Raw genomic sequence first — 6,031 nt, forward strand, 5'->3', positions numbered from 1 at the left:
TCATGGCCATGAACCCCCGAGTTTCGGAGCCTCCGTGACCACTGCGCAGACGTAAATCTCATAACACAGCGCGCCATGCAGCGGCTGGGTTTGGTACTCGTGCCCACTCGCACGCACCTAGATACGTCTGCCAGTGTCGATGCCAAGCTTTTGGGGGAAATTGACACGAGGGGAGTGCAAGTGACAATGCTTCCGGGCACGATACACGAGTTCAAGCTCAACCTCACTCAGACACTGGTGGTTGAGAACACGCCTCTGTTCGATTTCTTGGTGGGCAACGAGCAAATGCTACCTGTCGCGGACGCCATCACCCAGTATCCGGCAGCGCAGCTCCACCTGTTTCCCAATGTCATCGAGAGCCCGGACTACACAATTAGCATCCCCATGACACCTGCTCTGCGGTCCGCCGCACGAGGGGTCACAGCTAGCCTTCGTTCAACAGCTTTCTGTACCAGGGCCAGCTCTCTTCCCAGCGATATGTCAACAGAGCTGGGGGGGGGATGTGTTAGCAACGATAGTCAGCAACCCGTTCAATCAGCCAGCACAACTGTACAGAGCGCATGTGTTAGTCCCTGCAATCACGCCAGCACCCCTACGGCTGCCTCTACCCAGGCGTCAGAGCACCGGTTGGGAAAGGAAGCAGGTCAGCACAACGCAACACATGCAGCACCTCAGTCTGCCAGCACACCCAGGTCAGCCTTGGTGCGGGCAGCATCAGCGATCATAACTACGGTCACCAGCGTTACATCAGCAGCTACCAGTACCGTAGCAGCTACGATTGGAGCCGTAGCAACTGCGGCCACTCCCGTGGTCGTAACACACCAGGAGCCCTTGCCACCGCCCCGGCGAAGCGGCAAGAGGAAACGGGCTAAGGCCCTACACACAAGAAGCATCAGTGTCACCAAGCGCACATGGACAAGCCTTGCAGCGCTCAGCATGCTGGCAACGCTCCTGCTCTCTCTCGCTGCAGGCGCAGGCGCCATGCAGGGCAAGTCGTTCGGTGCCTCAGGGGTAAAAATTGCCACACAAGCCCTTTCCACAGGGGGGCTGCTCCTGAGCGCAGCCAGCTGGGTGCCTGAATCCGGTGGTACGTCTACAACGCGCTCAGGCGCACGATACCACGACGGGTTTGACTACAACGGCTGGGGAAGGGAAAGCTACAGCCCAGCCGCTTCACTTGCCAGTGTATCCTCCTTTACGCCTGAAGGCAACATGGCAGCGACAGCCTATGAGCGCTACCAAAAGGATACTGATGGAGGATGGATCTGGGGCAATAGCATCAGCATGAACAATGAAACCAATGATGCTCTCAGGGCCGTCGTACGCGCCCGCAAGCGTACGGCATTCGCCTACAGCATGGAGGACCTGCCTGGCTATCATGGTGATTTGGGGCCCTTTAGGCTGGATCTGGACACCGACAAACCGATTGTCCAGCCTCCTCGACGCTATAGCCCCAAGGAGCGCGAGGTAATCGCCGAAAAGACAGCCGAGCTTGTTAAAGCGGGCATTGTCAAGGAATACCAGGGACCGACAGCCTGCGCCGTCAACCCAGTCGTCGCCGCCAAGAAGGATCCCGACACTGGCTTATGGACCGACTACCGCATGGCACAGGACTATCGCCCTGTCAACACGCATACACTACAGGACAAGTATGGGCTGCATCGTCCCGAGGAGATTTTCCAGCGCGTAGGCAAAGCTACTATTTTCTCCAAGTTGGACCTGCGGCAGGGGTTTCTGCAGATCCCCATAGCGCCTGAGCATCAGGCTCGTACCTCGTACTGGGTCTCCAACAAGCTCATGGCCTACACACGAATGCCGTATGGACTCAAAAATGCCAGCGCCTACTTTCAGCGCGTCATGGATTATGAGCTGGGCAAGGCAGGCCTGGCCGACGTCAGTGTAGCATTCATTGACGACGTACTTATTTGGTCACAGACGCCTGAGGAGCACGTCAAGCATGTGGCCGCCGTACTCGACGTGTTGGCAGCCTGTGGGCTCCGTGCCCATCCTGACAAGTCAATTTTCGGCGCTGACGTCATCGAGTACCTGGGTCACAACCCCAGTGCCTTTGGGATCAGTCCTCACCAGGCCAAGGTCGCCGCAATCATGGTTCTTCAGCCTCCCCGCAACGTGTCTGAGCTCCGTACGCAGCTGGGTTTCATCAACTACTACCGCTGCTACGTCCCGCAAATGAGCCAGCTCGCAGCGGATCTGAACAAGCTCCTCAAGAAAGGTGAACCGTGGGTCTGGGGTCCCAAGCAGCAAGAGGCGTTTGAAGCCATCAAGACTGCATTCACCAAGGAGGGACTCATCCTGCGTCGCATCGACTATTCCCGCCCGCTAATACTGCACACGGATTTCTCCAATAAGGGCATAGGAGCCGTCCTCGGGCAAGTCAATGACGACGGAAACGAATACATGTGTGCTTGTATCAGCCGCTCGCTTAACAAGCACGAAGCAAACTACAGCAGCTACAAGGGAGAGATGCTGGCCGCCGTGTGGGCTGTGAAGATGTTCCGGCACCACCTGATCGGCGGCCCTCCGTTTAAGCTGATTACAGACCATCAACCACTGCTGTACCTGATGAGCTCGGAGGGGCTTACAGGACAATATGCACGCTTTGCACTAGCGTTGCAGGAATATAATTTTGTCATCGAGCATCGGCCGGGAATTAAGCATCAGAACGCGGACACCCTGTCCCGCAACCCCGCGCCAAGCAAGGCTGACAACACTGGCGCCCGGCTTGATGAGGACGAGGAAGTCGGGGAGTCCGCACTTCTCACCCCGGCCTTCGCTGCTGCATCCGTGCGGGCAGCGTGGGCTGACCATCAGCTGGCGAGCGCCACTATCCATACAGCGGCATCCGTTGCCCCATTCAGTGACACCTTCTGCCCCACCCCGGAGGAGAATCTCTGCGGATGGAACGGTTGGTGTTTTGAATCGCTTGAGCCGCCGCCCGAGGCCGAAGATGCTCAGCGAGCCGCAGCCCGGACCCAGCTGCAAAGCCTCGCAACTGAGTGGCTGTCCGCTGCACAACGTTCCGGTGGGCTCAGTCCCTCGGTGCCTACAGACCGTGACACCCTGAAGGTTTCAGTGGGAGCCCAGTTCTTCCCTCTGGCCACACAGGAAGGAGTCACACTTTATGAGCCGCTAGGCGGCATGTGCGCGGGCCTTGAGGCCTGTCTACGCAATGGAATTAGGGTCAACAAGTATCTGTACTCGGACATAGACCAGCATGCAAGGATGGTGGCCGCCGCGCGATTGCCAGCACTCAGCGCTGCCTATCCCCAGTTATTTCCGCTCTCAGCATGGAGCGATACATTTATAGCACTGTCTCAGGACGTCCGGCAAGTCACAGGTCCGGAGCTTAGGTTGGCAGGAGCTCAGGAGGGTAGCCTGTGGTTGGTTATCGCGTTCTGGAACGCTCAGTCAGCTGACGCAGTGCCAAAGGTTCTCAGCGTGATATATATAAACGAGCTTCAGGCGCTCGTTCCTTCACCTCGAACGGCCTGCATACTTGGCTGCACGTCCCTACCGCTTTCAGCCCAAACACACGAGTCTGAAACAGCCGAGAAGGATGCTGACAAGATGTTTGGGAAAGCCACCCTTATCGATGCTGCACGCTTTGGCTCGTATTCACACTGTCTTTACCAGTGTTGGAGTAACCTCGCGTCGCCTGAGGAGTTCACCTGTGTCGTGCAATCTGCAATCCGGCCCGCCGGTAGACAACTCCAAGACGTGCTTAGCAGTGAGCATTCAGCACCCATCTCCGCGTGTCAGATGCGCGATCCGTACTACCCCTGTGACCATGCTGGAAAGCCCGTCCGCGCGCTTTATCCAGGCTCAGTGGGGCAGCGTGGCTCGGATGTTGTGGGGAGTATCACCACTCCGTTGTACAACAGTATTACAGCTCAGTACGATTCCCTGTATCCTGGGGAGTGTGACCTCGTGTTGGGTTATGAGGCAGGGGCGTCAGCCGCTCCTGGCCTAACAGATCATGCTCGTCTCTCTGTGCTGGCCAACGCAACTGACCAGGCACTTATATCCAGTGTTGTTGCAATCCTGCGCGCCCTGGCGCAAGATGCCAAGGCGCAAGCCTTCTCTGCAGCATCGTGCCGATCCGTCGTGCACGAGCGTGCTTACATCTCACAAGGGCTTGCCGAGAGCGTGGCCTCTCACCCTCTTAGTCACATGGGTGGGGCCTCTATGGCGCTGGCCGCGCATGCTCAAGATCAGACTCTCAGTCCCGATGCCCGGCGTCAGGATATTTGGGACGACGAAATCACTATTTGTCTTCTTCGCTCAGGCGAATGTCCACCTGGCACCGACCTGGCGGAGCAAAAGCGTTGTGCTCAGCGCGCACGCAAGTACCGTTTCCAAGGAGAGACACTTTATCGCATCGAGAACGACGGCAAGCCACGCGTCGTTCCTAAGCCTGGTGACCGCACTGACATCATCAAGCGCACCCACGAGCAAGCTGGGCACTTCGGGGTGCGGCGCACTACTGCGCTGCTTCTCACCAGCTACTGGTGGCAGGGGATGCACGACGATGTCGCTTCGGTGGTACGTCACTGCGCTGCCTGCGATCGTGTCAACACCAGCTTTTCAGCTAGGGCGCTGGAGCTCAACCCGCTGCCAATATCGGGTTTATTCTACCGCTGGGGTGTGGACCTGTGTGGTCCGTTCAAGAAGACCCCCAGGGGTTTTACCTACGTAATGATTTGTGTGGAGCATTTTTCTAAGTACGTGGGTCTCATTCCGCTGCCTGACAAGCATGCTGAGCAGACAGCGTTCGCCTTCCAGCACCACATTTTGGGCCGTTATGGGGCCTGTGCTGAGGTATGTACAGATCAGGGCAGTGAGTGGAAAGCTGAGTTTGCGCAATTGTTGATTGATTCGTTGATAGATCATCGCCAGACCTCAGCGAACCACCCGCAAGCCAACGGACTGGCAGAGCGTGCTGTTCAGACTTGCAAAAACGCGCTCCGGCGCATTGCACATGCTGGCGGTGGAGTTGAGGAGTGGGACAAGCATCTGCCGTACGTCATGCTGGGCTACAACTGCTCCGTGCAGTCAGCATCGCGTGTTACCCCGTACCATGTCATGCACGCCGTGGAGCCCACCATTCCACCGGCGATTAAGCAGCGTTTTGAAAGCGACGTGAGTTTGGATGACCCAGAGGCGGCGGCAAGGTCTATTATGCAACGGGCCGCCGCGCTTCGTCGACATATGGCCGTGGCGGGCGGCAACCTACTCATTGCGCAGCATCGTGACACTCTTCGTTATGCGCGCATGAGGGGTGGAGCCGTTTTGCCGCGTTTGCGTCGTTTTGAGATGGGTGACTACGTGTATTATCGGAATACCTCCGCTCGCGCCAGTTTGGATCCTCACGCCAAGCCGGATATTCTGCGGGTTACTGAGGTGAGGCCCTCAGGGGTGTTGGTGCTAGAGGGACGCTGTGGCAGCACGCTTACTGCCCATGTCAGTCACTGTGCGCCCTGTCATTTGCCCATCGATGATCACGTGGTCGACCCGCGATTGGCTAGGCCATCTCCAGGGCATCCTTGTGAGGTGTGCAGATTTCCTGATGGTGAAGAATGGATGTTGTTATGTGATGCGTGCGGCACTGGATGGCACACTTATTGTCTTAAGCCGCCTTTGAAGGAGATACCGGAGGGCGCATGGATTTGCCCAAAGTGTGAGTCGAAAGGAGTTAGTGCTGAAGCTTTGGAAGGGAAGTCGTCCGAACCTGCGCGGGGTGCAGCTCCCGAGCCACCCAAGTACCTGCGCGACCTCCAAGGCGTGGCTGTTATGAGAGAGTCTAAGGGAAGAGGGCGTCGCACCACCCGGTCGCTGGGTATAGCATCGTATGCTGGCCGCAGGGGAAGGTCCCACGTGTTTCAGGTGGTGTACGACAACGGAGACGTTGAGGTGGTTAGTGTGAGCGAGTTGCGCAATCGTGTAGCCCCTACACGCCCCTCTGCCAAGAAAGCGATGGCGGGAATCTCTGAGGCCAAAGAGCATCCGTGCT

The sequence above is a fragment of the Volvox carteri genome (genome assembly GCF_000143455.1).
Source record: "Volvox carteri f. nagariensis unplaced genomic scaffold VOLCAscaffold_22, whole genome shotgun sequence".
Taxonomy (NCBI): domain Eukaryota; kingdom Viridiplantae; phylum Chlorophyta; class Chlorophyceae; order Chlamydomonadales; family Volvocaceae; genus Volvox; species Volvox carteri.